Below are 15,860 nucleotides of genomic sequence, written 5' to 3'. Positions count from 1 at the left end.
AAACAGTTTGAGATCCTTGGCCAAAGCTAAAGCTCTGGCTGGGTTTTCATACTCCTGCTATCGACAGCTAATTTCTTGAGCAAATTTATTCACTGTTTAGAAAAAAAAAATTGGCAGCCAGGACTCACCTCAGATGTGCAGCCTGTTCCGAGATTCCTCAGTTCTACTTTCTCAAGTGTTTGTTTCCTTCTTAGCTTTCAAAGAAAACTCTAGTAACGTGACATTACTTGATTGTGACCTTTCACTAAAGGGCACACAGGTGGAGAGGCCCTGCTTTTTTTTTCATGAAGATAAGGCAAAATGTTTTGCCTTGAACCCATCTTTATTTCTCATTTTTTAGGGGTCAGAAGAAAGAAAAAAGTTGAGCTCTTTGGATTTTGACAGTAGAATTCAGCTGCTGGTCTCAGGAGGAAATGTCTGCATCTGCTTCAAGCTTGGAATCTTGAGCTAGAATCTGATTTAATTTATAAAAGCCAAATCATGTATTTAGTGTCCCAACTGGACCTTCGGTCTAGGTCATTGTTTCTGACTTGCTCTGTGACTCGCTCTTGGGGTTTCCTCCCAAAGCAGGGCTGGCGCAAGGAAGGACAGTGAACTGTAAACAGCAAGAACAACAACAAAACCAAACAAAAAACAAAGCAACAAAAAACAAACAGAAAAACAAAGCCCTCCAGGAATGTGGTATTCCTGAGAGGGGAGAGAGAAGCTGACATTGGGGTCACTGAGCAGTGTGGAAGGTCCTGAGTACATAGTCTCTCATATAATGTGCGCGCGCGCACACACACACACACACACACACACTGACGATCAGATGTTCATGTGTGGGCATCCAGGACTCACTGCCATTGGAGAGCCCCTGAGAGCCCTTGGAAAACACAGGTCACGGAGGATGAGGCGCCAGAATATTCACACACCAGCTCTCCTTGTCATCCTGCCACCTGGGACTGCACCCAGACTGAGGAAGTCGCACAGGGACCCTCAGTGGGCACCAGAGGTAGAAGTGGTCAGTGAGCTGGAGACAGCCCAGGTCAGGGGAAGGCGGGGGCCCAAGGAGAGGCAGAGAGGCACTGGCAAACTGTGCTTCAGCGCCTGTGAACAACGTGCATCACTCTTGACGCCCATCTTGTCATCTTTGACAAGAAGGAATTGGAATTTCCAAACAGTCCCTGGATTATAGAAATTCTTTTAAAAAATGGCTCATTAGCCAAGTGACGTAAGGAAGTGTTAGGTTAAATAACCCTTTGTTTTTAACCTCAGGGCACCTTGGAGCCTGAGCACACAAAAATAGAATGTGGGTAGTAGTTTCCCAAGGTGTCTGACTACAGACCCTCTCTCACTATTACGGTTTTTGTTCGGATGACGCTGTTCACGTGTTGAGGATCTGGCGCTCTGTGGCCTGCCCTGCGGGACGTTCTGGTAGCTGGTTGCTCAGGTCCAGCCCAGCTCTGTGATGGGCAGAGTAGGCAGTAATTCCAACTCTGGAGCAAGAGGGTTGGAGGAGAGGTAAAAGACATCAAAAGGATCCTAGGACCCCCATTCTGAGGCTCAGCCTTCACCTGTGGGATTCCTGTGTCAATATTTCCACCGTAAGAACTCTCTGCAGCTGAAAACAAACGAGCGAAGTCAGGTCACAGGCCTGGTGAGGACAAGTATGGCCCAGAAGCGGTACAAGGCTGGACTCCGGCCTCAATCCCCTGGGCACTCCTGCCTTGGCTGGATAAGCACCTCCTCTGTGGGTTTCCCATGGGCACTACCAGTCTTTGTCACACCTTAGAATTACCCATGGGGCTTTCAGATGGAAGTCTGTGCTCGTGGCTTCTCCCAGGGAGAGCGAGTCAGCTGCTATGAGATAGCACCTCCATATCTATGTCTTTGAAAATATTTGGGGGTGGGTTTTTGGCCTTAGTCGTTTGCTTTCCAGCTGCAGTTCCTGATCCTAGCCCCTGGGAGGCAGCAGTGACGCCTCAACTAGTCTGGAGACTTAGCCGAAGTTCCTGGCTTCCAGGTTTGGCCTGGAGTCCATCCTGCCCATTGCGGGCATATAGGAGAGCAAACTCGTATATGGGAACTCTCTCTGCCTGCCTGTCTCTTTTTCTGTTTTTCAGACACAAGAGGGAGAGGGAGAGAAAGGGGGAGAGAGGGAGGGAGAGAGGGAGGGAGGGAGGTATTGATTGATTTCCAAGATAATTTTCATGTATAGTTAGGTACTTTCTTTGAAGAAGGATTTTTGCTTTTGTTGTGTTTTTTAGTGTTTCTGAATGTTGTTAGGGAAAGAATAATTCAGATCAGAAATTGCTTAAACTGTAATTAAACAAACAAACAAACAACAACTCTAAGAAATGTGGTGTTTCTAAGAGGTGGAGACAAAGTAGATAACATTCGTGGTTACTCTGTTGTGTGGAAGGTCCTGAGCACATAGTCTGTTACCACTCACACACCCTGTAAAAAAGTCTATTTTTAAACTGATCAGATTTCTGTGTTAGCTTAGATTTATATTGATTGGTACTATAATAAATTACTACAAACTCGGTGGCTTAAAACAAAACACATTTATTATTTCACAATTCTGGAAGTCCAAAGTCCAGCATGAGTCTTGCAGAGCCGAATTCCCCTGGAAAGCTCCAGGGGAGAACCTGTTGATTGGCCTTCCCAGCGTGCAGGGGCCGCCTGCGTTCCTTGGCTGTAGCCCCCTTCCCCTGTAGTCAGCAGTGTCTGGCTGAATTCTTCTCATGCTCTCATCTCTCTGGTTCTCTGCAACCTTTTAAGAGCCCTTGTGACTGCACTGGGCTCACATGCAAAATCTCAGATAAAACTTCTCTCTTAAGGTCAGCTGATGTGCAACCTTAATTGCCCCTTGCCGTGTGACCTCACTTATCCACAGGTTCAGTGCTGCAGAAGTGGACAAGTTTGTGGGGGCCATTATTCAGTCTGCTATGGACACTGAGGTTAGAAGCTGGCATGATTTTTCCATAAGTACAACTTTAGGAATATAGTGGTTCTTTCCCCCATACCCACCCTCCCACCCCGACTCCCATCCCACCTCCCTCTCCCTCTCCCATCCCCTTCTTCTAAAACAATGCATGGTTTGTCTCAGCACATGTGGGTGGAACTGTAGGCAAGTCTATCAACTTCTCTGATGGCCTTATAGCCAAGTGTTATCTTAAGGTTCCCTTGGGCATCCACAGTAAAATAGGTCACTATTTTTAGATATCCCTGGAAGAATCTTCCATATGTCTCAGCACAATTTTGGTTCTGATTGAGAGCCAGCATTGGAAGGCTCTGTCTACACCCGCAACTATGTAATTTAGGGGTTGTTGCCCCTGCTGTTAAGGAGTATGCGGTCGAGAGCCCACTGCGGTCTGCGTAATCACAGCCTGAGACAATGGCCCCATTGTGGGGCTGTCTGCACCTCATTTCTCAGTGCTCTGTCCGCAGTCTCCGGGACAGTGCACTAAGGTGCGTTCTCAAGTTTACTCAGAGGACACCTCATATGTTTCCATCTGGGGAATGGTGAGCTGAGGGTTCCCCAGACGGAAGCCTTGGGGACAGACATAGAGGGCAGGAGCGGGGAGCAGCTCTGGAGGGTGCCAGGTTTCGTTCCCTGGTCAGGGAAGGGTCACTCCCCAGTTCTGGAGAGGAATTCTGTCCTGGAGTCCCATCCACCTGGTCCTGTTCCATAACTAAATGATCAGATGGTGCAGACTCACTGGGGGAATACCTGTTTCCACTCTAAAAGCACAGAGGGAGGTTTTCTACACAAAGGTGTAGAGACCTGTGCTCTAAGACATTCACCTGTCAAAACAGTCTCTTTAGCTAGAATTTCAATCTTTCAAAAAGGGAAAGCAGTCTTAAGCATTTCACTACCATTATAACTGAAATGAGTTTGTGTGTGTGTGTGTGTGTGTGTATGAGAGAGAGAGAGATGAGATTGTTGAGTAATTATCTGTGGAGATAATCTGTGTTCTGAGATAAAGACAGCCCTCTGAGCTGTGTCCCTTGGTTCCAAAATTGGAGATCAGCCTGCTTTTTTTTCTTTTAAAGATTTATTTATTTATTTGAAGGTCAGAGTTACACACAGAGAGAAGGAGAGGCAGAGAGGGAGAGAGGTGGAGAGGTCTTCCATCCACTGTTTCATTCCCCAGTTGGCCACAAAGGCTGGAGCTGGGCCAATCCAAAGCCAGGAGCCAGGAGCTTCTTCTGGGTCTCCCACGCGAGTGCAGGAGCCCAAGGACTTGGGCCATCTTCCACCACTTTCCCAGGCCATAGCAGTGAGCGGGTTCAGAAGTAGAGCAGCCAGGACTCGAACTGGCACCCATATGGGATGCCAGCGCTGCAGCGGCTTTACCTGCTACGCCACAGTGCTGCTCCCAGCCTATTTTTAAGAATCCATTTTTTCTTTCTTGTCTATAGAAATTAGATCCCCAGTAGCTAGGTGCCCCCTCACTTTTGCTCATGAACCATTTGGTGGGAATTCTGAGCAGATTGTTCAGAGAAGGAAGATGGAGCGAGACCTCTGAACTGTAAACTTCAGGCCCTGATTTTGGCTGATCTCAACAGGATGGGAATTTTATTAAAAGAGCATTGTTGAGAGAGCTAGAAAAACAAAAACCAGATTCAGACTTACAGGAAGAAAGATCAAAATTGTACCCTAGAATTAGTCTTATGGAAAAGCTCAAACCCTGACTCCTTGGACCCAGGCCCCTGCAGTTGCTCACCAAAAGCTGGAGATCACTGCAACCCCAGTTGCCACCAGACATTATCCCGTGTCCTGGCACATGGCTGATCCTATTTCCGAGTCCATTGGGAGTGCATCTGATTGACAGGCCTGCTCCTGTGGCCATACATGGTTGCAGGAGAGTGTGGCACAGCAAGTATTGGAGCTTTTCAGCTTCTACAGTAGAACACAGCACACAGAAGGAAGTTGGAATGCTGGCAGCAACGAATGTGAAGTGTCTGCTCTGTGCAAGAGAAGGTAGAGACACCAGTGGATACAAAATCACAGTTGCATGAAAGATGCCGGGGACAGGGGCTGGAGACCCTCTCGGAGCTTACAATCAGAGGAGATGGGACACCCCATGTTCTGCCTTTTCTTACAGTTAGGATCGTGCAACTCAATAAAAACAAAGCTGCTTGGAAGCCAAAGGAGAGGGTTAGGAAACAGTTTTAACATCATTACAAAGTTAAATAGAGTATAGCTGTAGTTGTGGCTATTAAAGCAACATCTGTATCTTAATGTAATGTGGGATAGTGGCTCATGGGTGTGAGAAATATAAATGCCACTCTTTGTGACACCAATTCTTTCAGTGTCTTGAGAAATGAGCTTTCTTGCTGGATCTCGCATTTCTAGATTTTTTTTTTTTTTGGGAGACAGTGGACTGTTGAGGTCCATCGGGGATACTCAGCCTATGGAGGAACAGGAGGTGAAATTGTAAACAAATTTGTTTCCTGTCATCAGTCAACCATGAAGACAGGTGTTTCCAGCTAAACAGGAGATGTGGGTTTCTCTCTCTCCCGCTCAGGACTCAGTATTCCCACCAATAAGTATAAGATTTAAGATGAAGAAATTTGAAATTGCTGTCGGCTACACAGAACCACACGTGGGCAGTGAGCAGGTCATTCTTGGTGAAGCAAAGCGCTCTTATATCCTACTTTCCAAAGTCATATGTTGCCGTTCTCACATTGTGTCGGTTATACTAAGAGATAGAAAGGGAAGAGGTTCTTGTTCTCATTAAGCTGAAGTGTGAAAATAGGAATAATTTCCTATTGGCTCTAATACTACCCAATGCTAATGAGGTGGTAGCCCCAGAAATGCTACAAGCAAAGTGGGTCTGGGTATAGAGTCAGAACTGCGCATTCTAGCTTCCCCTGCTAAGCTAAAACAGTCCTGGAAGTAGTAGATTTGAAAGTCCTCAAATTTTCTTTAAGTTTTAAAATTATTTTTTAAATTTATTTGAGGGGCGTGCTGAGACTGTGACGTAGTGGGTCAAGCCACCACCTGCAGTGCCAGCATCCTATATGGGTGCCATTTTGAGTCCTGGATGCTCCACTTCCAATCCTGGTATGACATGGAAACGCAGTGGAAGATGGCCCAAGTCTTAGGGCTCCTGCACCCATGTGGGAGACCTGGAGGAAGCTCCTGGCTTCAGATCAGGTGCAGCTCTGGCCATTGCAGCCAATTGGGGAGTGACCAGTGGATGGAAAACCTTTCTCTCTGTCTCTCTCTCTCTCCCTGCCTCTACAACTCTGCCTTTCAAATAAATAAAATATCTAAAAAAATGTTATTTGAGGGGTGGGAAAGTACTTCCATCTGCTGTTTACTCCCCAAATTCTTGCAACAACAGGGGCTGGGCTGCAGCCAGGAGCTGGGAACGCAATCCATAGGCACCCAATTTCTTGAGCCTCACAAGGGATCTACATTGGTGGGAAGCTGGAACCAAGAGCTGCAGCTGGGAATCAAACCTAGGTACTCCACTGTCAGATGTTAGCATCTTGATTTTTTAAAGGACTTACTTATTCATTTGAGAGGCAGAGTTACAGAGCTCTTACATCCTTTGGTTCACTCCCCGGATGGCTGCAATGGCCAGAGCTCGGTCTATCCAAAGCCAGAATCCAGGAGCTTCTTCCAGGCCTCCCATGTGGGTGCAGGGGCCCAAGCACTTGGGCCATCTTCCTCTGCTTTCCCAGGCAATTAGCAAGTAGCTGAATTGGAAGTGGAACAGCTAGGACTCAGACCAGTGCCCATATAGGATGCCGGCGCTGCAGGTAGAGGCCCAACCTACTACGCTACAGTGCTGGCCCCAGGTGTTAGCATTTTAACTGCTAGACTAGACAGTTCTCCCCAAGATTCTCAATTTTATTCTTGTAGAAAATTGTGTTTGGGAAAAGTCAGGAGGCACACGTACCTGAAGGTGACACATCACATGATAAACATAGCACTTCCTGCCCACACCAATGCTCAGTGCTCGGCTGCACCAAATAGCATCGGGAATAAAAATGTTGAATAACATTCAATGCTATTACCCTGTGCATTCCCTATAAGAGTTTTAGTGATACTTTTTGGAAGAAGGACTTCTTATTTTTTTTCAGATGTCCCAAATTGCTGTGGCTTCAAATTGGTCATGGTAGCATCTGGTGAATCTCCTGGTTTGGCCGCTTTGGTAGGGTTTACTTGATTTCACAGTTGAGGTTTTTATGCAGGACAGCATTATTTGACCTAGCAATTTCCATGCAAATTAAAGGCTGAAAGAGTGTGCTGCCTAGTGAGATACCAATGTTCTCCATTTTATGTGGAGCTCCACTGAGAGGACCAAAACCTCACTGGACGAGACAGTTGACTAGATGCTCCTTAAAATAAACACAGGGGAGAAAACTGGAGAGAAGGCTGATGTCTGAGTGCTGACCACAACCCAGGCATGCTGCACGCTTTGTTCCTAGACTCCTCACCCTTGCTTCATGAGATAGGAGCTGTTATGCACAGGCTATGGATGGGTAAAGCACAGTAAGGGCTTTTGGTGGGGATCCTGGGGTTCTCTTGTCAGTGGCATCTTAGCAAGGGTCAGTCCACCTTGACCTTGACCCTCACAATTGGTGTTTTAGCCACATGACCATCATTCTTACCTTCACTTGATTTTTTTTTTTTTTACCCTGCTGCCTTCTCACAGGACCATGACATATGCTCCTCTCCTTGACTGCTATCATCTTTTTGCATCCTCATCTACTCTCCTCAATGGAGTAGTGCCGGTTCCTTGTCCTGGGGTCTGCACTTGGAACTGCCATTGCACTTCCATAGCAGATTTATGTCTCCAGTGAAACCATGACCTCACATCTCTGCTCCCAGGCAAGGCTGCAAGTGCCACGTGGATGCAGTTCATGTTGGGCTCTTTTCCGTGTGTCTTCAGTCCTTGCTGTTCATAGAAAGAACAGACAAGATGTGTCAAGAACAATGTTCTTAGTTTTTCCAAGACTCACAGAGAATTCAGTGGCAGAGCTGAAGTGCAAACCAAGTCTCAGATTCCAAAGTTAGTAAGTGATGGTGTCAGAGTGTGAGTTCTAGGGCTAGGCATTTGGCCTGGTGGCTAAGTTTCCACTTGAGATGCCTGCATCCATATCACAGTGCCTCTGCTCTGGTCCTGATTCTACTCCCAATTTACACTTCCTGCTAATATATACCCTGGGAAGCAGGAGCTGACGGCTCAGGTACTTGGGTCCCTGCCACCCACAAGGGAGAAACGGATGGCGTTGCTGGATTTAGCCTGACCCAGCCCTGGCTATTGAAGGGCATTTGGGGAGTGAACCAACAGATGGAAGTTCTCGCTATCTCTCTGATTCTCAAACAAAACAAAAAACTATATATGAAAGAAGTGAATTCAGGGATGCCCAAATCATGAGTCTCTCCTCTCAGTGGTTTTAGGTAGGTTACTCAAAATTCCAAGACCTTGCTTCTTTATTTTTAAAAATGTGATGAGTGATGGTGACTTCCTGCAGGAATTTTTGTGCCAGGTATCTCATCAGCATCATCAGTACAATCATGTCACTCTTCTGTATCCGGATATCGATACCCAATTATTATGCCGCACATGGTAAGGGAAGGATGTGCGAAGTGCCTTGAATGAGGAAGCACTAACTCTGTTCTGGGGTAGTAGACTAGGATAAACTTCATAGATAAGCTAACACTGGATTTCCATCTGGAACCAGATTCAGAAAGGGGTGTAAATGATCATTTAGCACCCCTGTGTCTGGCAACTTGGTTTATTGAATTGGGAAGATTCTGCCTATCGGCTGAATTGTACCTTGCCCTCCCAATTCATATATTGCAGTCCTAACCTCAGGACCTCAGGATATGACTGTATTTGAAGGCAGGGCCTTTTAAGAGCTAGTTAAGGTCAATTGAGGCTATTAGGATGTCCTCTATCCAATCTGTCCTCATAAAAGGAGACTTGGATATAAATATGCACCCAAGAAAGACTGTACACAGACATAGAGAGAAGATGGTTGTCTACAAGCCCACAAGAGAAGTCTCAAAAGAACTCAGACCTCCTGACTATCTTGGGATGTTGTAGCATCCAGAAGTAGGGGAAAGTCAAATTCTTGCTATTTAAGCTACCTCATCTGTAGAACTTGATGGTGGTATCCTTAGCACATTAATGCAGTGTTTTACGTGGAGTCAAATACATAGAAATCCTGGAAAAACATTACATGTATCTCCAGGTTGTACCCTAAAATGAAGCCCAGTGCAACAATGTTGGGAAGTTGGGGCCAATGGGAAGTGTTCAGGTTTGGATTCTACCTTCCTGAATGAATTAATGTGGCTACAAAGAGCGCTGTGGAAGGGGTTCCCCCTTTTCTGCCCTCTGAGGACATGGTGTTGCTTCCCTCTAGAAGATGCAGATTTCAAGGTGCTACCTTGGAAACAGAGACTGGGCCCTAACCCACCAGAGCTTTGATCTTGCACTTCTCAGCTTCCAGAACTGTAAGACATAAATTTCTGTTCTTTGTGAATTACACATTCTCAAGTAATCTGTCATAGCACAAAAGTACCAAGATGCTCCCTGAATGAAATATTTTTATGGCCAGGCTCAAGAGAAAGAGGAGTGCATTCCCATTAATTAGAAACAAAGATGGAATTCAAAAGCAGCAGACTGCAGTTGGGGGTCCCAGGAAGTCCTGGCCCAGAAGGTGGAGGAAAGGGATTTTTAATGTTCTCTGGAGACTGATAATGTATACTGTGGCCACTGCAAGGCAGGAAATCGGAATTGAGACTCTTGCATAAAACCAGAAAATACTGCCTTAGTGTGAACCAATGATTAGAAAAACTGTTTATCGGTCAGAGAAACAACAAAGAGTTTGTGTCTATTTAGCGTTCTGTATAGGGAAAAAGCCTCCTACAAGTAAGCAAAGCCAGAAGTTAGTACCACACTTGGGTATTCAATACAGAATTTCACTGTCAAGTTGTCAGTGGAATGTAATTAGCATAAAAAGTGATCCAAAAGTGAAGACTGTAAGATGAGATCCAAATATATCAGTAACCACAATATGGCCAATATATTGATTTAATTTACACATCCAAACAGTGATATTGAAGCTGGGGGAAAAATCTGTTTTATTAATAAGTGTTAATTTTAATACAAAGAAATAGAAAAGTTGAACATTAAATGAATGGGAAGACGTATTAGACAAATATGGACAAATATTAGACCAAAATGGTCATTAGTGTCAGATAAAATAAAGCACAATATTAGGATTTATAGAGTTCTAATACAAGGAAATAATACAGATACTGGAAACAATTGGTCTCATGGGTGTGTGCAGATCCAATCTAGAAATCGGAGAACAGCCAGATTTTTCAAGGACACATGGAACACTTGCAAAAATTAGTCCTGTATCACACTAGAGAGTAACTCTCAATATATATCAAAGAACCCGTGTTATACATGCCACATCCCATATATATGTGTGTATATATACATGTACACATATGTATATGTACATATACATAATATATAATGCATATGTTATACATACCACATAGTACAATAAGCTTACCAGTTGATAATAAAAACTCTAAAAGACCATATGTTTGGTAATTTTAGCAATTTACCTAATTAGTACATTGTTCAACTGAAAAAAATCACAGTGGTATTTAGAAAACGTTTAGAACCAGATTATAGTCCAAACACTATGAACTGAAAACTTGAGGGACATGGGTAGTATGGTGCTTTAAGTAAAACACTGAGCTTTAAATGAATAGGTCAGAAAAATTCAACATTAGTTAATACTCAGCCAATGCATGTCTCAGTTGTCACTTAAGGAACCATCCAGTGCTCTGATTTCTCTCTTTGATCTCCTTGCCCCCAGTGATGTTTGTATACTACCTTTGCTCTATTATCTCATTGTTGCATCATATATCTTGCTGTTCCCAACACCCGTTTATGAAATCTTCAAAATATATTTCTACACCAGGGCTTTTGTACTTACTCTTTCCTTTATCTGAAATTCTCCTCCTCACTTCATTTGGGATTCTTCCTGACTACATCTTCCTCAGAGGTTCTTTCTTGACCCTTTTATCTAAACATACCTCTAACCACCATTCTCAATCCACTGTCTATATAACTTAGTGTAATAAAAATTGGGGACATTGTGGTTCAACAGATTAAACCGCTTCTTAGGATGCCCACAACCCATATTGGAATGCTTGGTTCCAGTCACAGATACTTTGTTTCCTATCTAGGTTCCTGTTAATGCATACCTGGGGAGGCACTGGGTGTTGGCTGAAGAGTTGGGTACCCGTCAGTCAGGTGGGAGACCTGAATGGAGTTCCAGGCTCCTGACTTCAGCCTGCCCCACCCCAGCTGTTGCAGGCATTTGGGGAGTGACCCAGGGGATAGAAGATCTCTGACACTGTTTGTCTCTTGCTTGACCTTTCAGATCAATGAAAAATTAAAAATAGAGAGATAGAACCAAGCCTATGGGAAGGGAAAAAAATGCTTTAAAAATTCATTAGTGATAGGCATATGTATATACACACATATATATATATATTTATGTTTGTTACTCTCACTGAACCATAAGTTCTGAGTCCATGATGATCGTCTTTTTTTCAGTAGTAGCTTCAGCACCCATAACTGAGTGCTTACAAATATTTTTTGATGAAATAAATGGATCAATCTATATCTTTTATAAAAATATTAAATATCTCATTTGAAGGGGAATTTTTTTAATAACCTGTCCTGTGGTTGAAATTCTTCTTTGGAATGTTCTACAAAAGTATATCTTTTAAGTGATATATGCATTATAAAATATATTCCCTGGAAGCCATAATAGAACATGTAATTTCAATGAAATTTTACTTTGAAAAGACAATGTTTAACTGAGTTGACACTATTTTCAACTCTTCTTCCAAAACATATCTTTGGAAAAAAAGGCAGTAAAAAATGTCTTCCATTTATTTGAGAATTAATCACCTATAGAACTGTATAAAGTATCAGCAGTCTACTTTACCCAAGAAAACATATGTTTTCTATTACATCAAAATTTTTATTTGACATTGTGTGAACTTTGAGAAATTGGATTTGCTGTTAATAGTTTTTGGATGGCACCTCTTAAAATTTGTAATCATGGTGTTGAAAAATATTTCATAGCCTAAAAGTGCTATATATTGCGAAAGTTGGACAGAAAAAAGAAATACTGTCTATTCTAAGACAACCTCTTAAAATCAGTTATTCGAATGTTTTCCTATTGTGGACACATAAACAATAAAAAAAAAGTCTTCTTGGAAAATTATGATTTGTAACATTTAACCATTCCAGTTTGCATCTTCTTTGTCAGTGGTGGTTTTAGACCCAACACACTCCATGTGTTTCAGTCCATCTCCTTCTGACAGATTGGCACGGCCTCTGCGGAGTCAGTCTGAGTAAATCAAAAGTCCCAAGTTTGCCTGAGGTCTGAAGAGCTGTCTGTGTGGGCATTGCTCCTTTTCCTTCCCTCTACTTCTCCCTTCCAACCTGCTCTATGCACCTCTTTGGTGTTCTTTGGGCTCATCTAAAACAAAACCCACAGGTATTAACAGTTTTTCTTTTTTTCACTCTGCTCATGTGTTCAATGTTTTCCACATTTGAAGAGACTTTTATGGGATCCAAAGCAACTTTGCATTTTTTCTCTTATTGACAGTTCCCAGAAATAGTTCTCAAGGATTGCAAAAAGGTTTTCCATTGTGTGTTGTGTCAGTGAGGCTAGACTAGGTTATGCTGAAGCAACAACTCCTACATTCCCGATGCCTTCAGAGAACAAAAGTTTACTTATTGCTTATTGCACACGACTATGCCGACCAGGTTGATGATTCTACCCCGTATCACTCTGAGCCAAAGCTTACACTGACTGCACTTGTCTTGGAGAAAGAGGGATGCCACGAAGGCAGAGGGAAAAAGAATCACAGACTATCTCTTAGAGCTTCTCCTGTCTCTGGCTCCCTATGATGGAACAAATCAAGTTACCTGCATACCTTGCCACCCTTCTCTTAAGGGGACTGAACAAAATGCTAATGCAGTGGCATTGCACCATACTCAGAAGAGAATTGAACAGCACATCTCATTTCTTGGGAGGTACTTTCTGGAATACCATCTTGTTCACTTATCAAGAATGGCTGTGGTTGTTCACATCTGTAGTGGTAGAAACCAGGCAGCTGAATCACATGAGCTGGATAGTTTCTTGTCCTGGATGCCTCTCAGGGTGCAATCTTGGTGCTCCATAGAATTTCCATGGAGATTTCTACAAATAATAAATGGTTAAGTCTCCTTCTAGAGTCTCTTACACGAAGATCCATCTCTCTGTCCGTCTCTCTCAGATGTGCAAGAACATCTGAGAACAGAAGAGCAAGAAAAGAAATAACTGTCTAGTCTCAATAGTGAGAGAATTCTGAACTTGCTGTAAATGTAAACACTGGTAACTGGTGAAGGGCTGTCTGTCCCATGACAGAAAAAGGAGAGCCCTGGTGTGGACTGTGTCATCCCTGCAGGCCACATGGAGACTAGGAGATTTTGTCCTAATAACACTAGCTGTGCTAGGCTGCTCAGTGCTGTGTGCAGCAGTTGCTTAGGTTGGGATCAAAATGTGCAATGACTGATCAGCGGTGACCAGCACTGGAGCATGAGGGGTGATCGCAGAACGTTTCTCCTGGGTCAGTTCATGATCTGTCAGCTGCCACTCCATGCTGGGGGATTCCATCCTGGTCTCACGTTCCAATTACTTGGTGGTTTCCACAGCACCCATTCTATTTTGTGTAGATGTGACCCCAAGGTCAGACGTCCACTTTTCAGTCTCTGAATAGGTGTCTCTTTCAGAGTATATTGAAAACCGAAGAGAACAAACAAAACCTAAAACCAACAGCTCAACGTGATGATTTATAGCATCTGCTGCTGAGGAGTTTAATTGTATTGAGTCCATCCCGGAGATCATGAGCAACTAACTGTTGATGTGAATTCCTTCGTGTGAAAATCTGAACGTGAGCCCAATCTTCCCAGAAGGCACACTCTGGGAAACTGCTCAGCTTTCCACTCGGACATCACTGTATGCTTGCTCTCTGATTTTAATAATTATCAACTAGAGAGCATTTGAAATGGAGCCATAATTCACTGGGAGCAGAGTGGAGGGACAAACCCAAGAGCTGCTTTTGGAGGGAAACTTGTAATCCGCCTTTAAGGATAAGTGATGTCCTGAACATGTGTGAAGGTCGGGTGGAATCTAAGATCAGCGAAGAATGAAAGGCTGGCGTACTGCAAAGAGCTGTTTGGGTCTTGTTTTACCATCAGTGTGTGATTTAGGGACTGGGAAAGTACATGACTTCTTGGCTCCCAAGGAGACAGTTGGTGTCAGGCTTCTTTCTCCACTTGTAAAGACAAGTTGAGGTTGACCCCTCTTGTTAGTGGGGTCGTTGATCATTGGAGCTGAATGTTTGACAGGTGCTTCGGTTGCAGACTCCCTGGTAAGCTAATGAGAGATGGGCTGCATGACAAAAGAAATGAGAATGTTTCACCCTGCCTAGTTTCATGACTCGAAGAAAAACATTGCGTTTTTTTCATATTGTTCGTGACTAGAAAAAATTTTCATGATCTCATAAATCTTCTAACTCAGAGTGTATACCAGGACATAAATATATTTCTAGGATGTGATGATATTTATCCAGTGGGACTGCATCTCTGGCTAGCTGCTTGTGTGCACTGCCGAGGGAAGTCTGTTCTGGAGCCTTAGATGTAGCTCATTTTTCTCTTAAAGCCTGCACAGCATAGTTGAAAAACAGATGAACAATTCCATTGACGATTTCAATGCATGTCTTGTGTCAAATGAGTGATTTTAAAGGTCTTAAAATCTGTTCTATACAGATTGAAATTGTAGAATGTTATAGAGTCATTACTTCATTATAAGCATACTCAACAGTTTCACCCCAGGGAGTTAAAATTGGATCTTGGTGGGGATTGGGGGAATCTTAAACATTAGAATGGTTCATGGCTATCCAAAGGGCTACAGTACGTAACAGTATGTAAATTGATATATAGCGTATATGTGGTGCTAACATTTTATTGGAAGGGGACTGATAAGGAAAAAAAAAAGTCAAAAAAGCACCCCTTTAATAAACCTGTAAGAAAAAACATGTGAAATACTGCTCTATCTCACTAATTTTAGAAATGAGTTTTGGTAACAAGTCACATTTGCCTGTTCAGCCTGTTTTATGTGTAGTTCTTAGATTATTTTCATTTCTTGACAACCTTGAAGACAGGTGCTTCTGTACATCATTTTACATGGGTCTAGATGAGGACACAGAGCGCAGGGCAGCACGGAGGGGTATAGCGAGGGTGACACACTTGACCAGGGTCATTCAGCCCATGTGAGGCAGAGCTAGCATCTTCACCTACACTGTCCAGTGTCAGAGTCTTAACTGCCTCACTGCTTGACCACCAGCTGTCCGTTACACAGGTGAGACTCTGGAAGACCTGTGAGGGCTCTCTGCTTCTTCGGTAGCCACTTCAGCTAACTTGGCCTAAGACACAGGCTATCAACCCCCTTGCAACTCATGTAACATTTTGTACAATACAATTCTTTTGCCACTAGGAAGACTTTGATATGATTATAGTGTCCTAATCTTTGGCATGGAGTTATTGAGAAAGGTGTGACACATCAAGGGGGGTTTAATGTGTTTGGAAAAGAAATTGAGGGAATCTTCAAAAAATTTGTGGAAAATGGATATTACGAGCAATTTGGCATTGATTTTAAGTCTTTTTTTTTCTCACCCAAATAAACTTTCGTTTCCTTATAAAATTTTTGAAATATCCTTGTATAATTTGTATCTTTTAAAAAATTAATTAATTTAA

The sequence above is a fragment of the Oryctolagus cuniculus genome, chromosome 18 (genome assembly GCF_964237555.1).
Source record: "Oryctolagus cuniculus chromosome 18, mOryCun1.1, whole genome shotgun sequence".
Classification (NCBI taxonomy): Eukaryota; Metazoa; Chordata; class Mammalia; order Lagomorpha; family Leporidae; genus Oryctolagus; species Oryctolagus cuniculus.
This window is presented reverse-complemented; position numbering follows the sequence as displayed.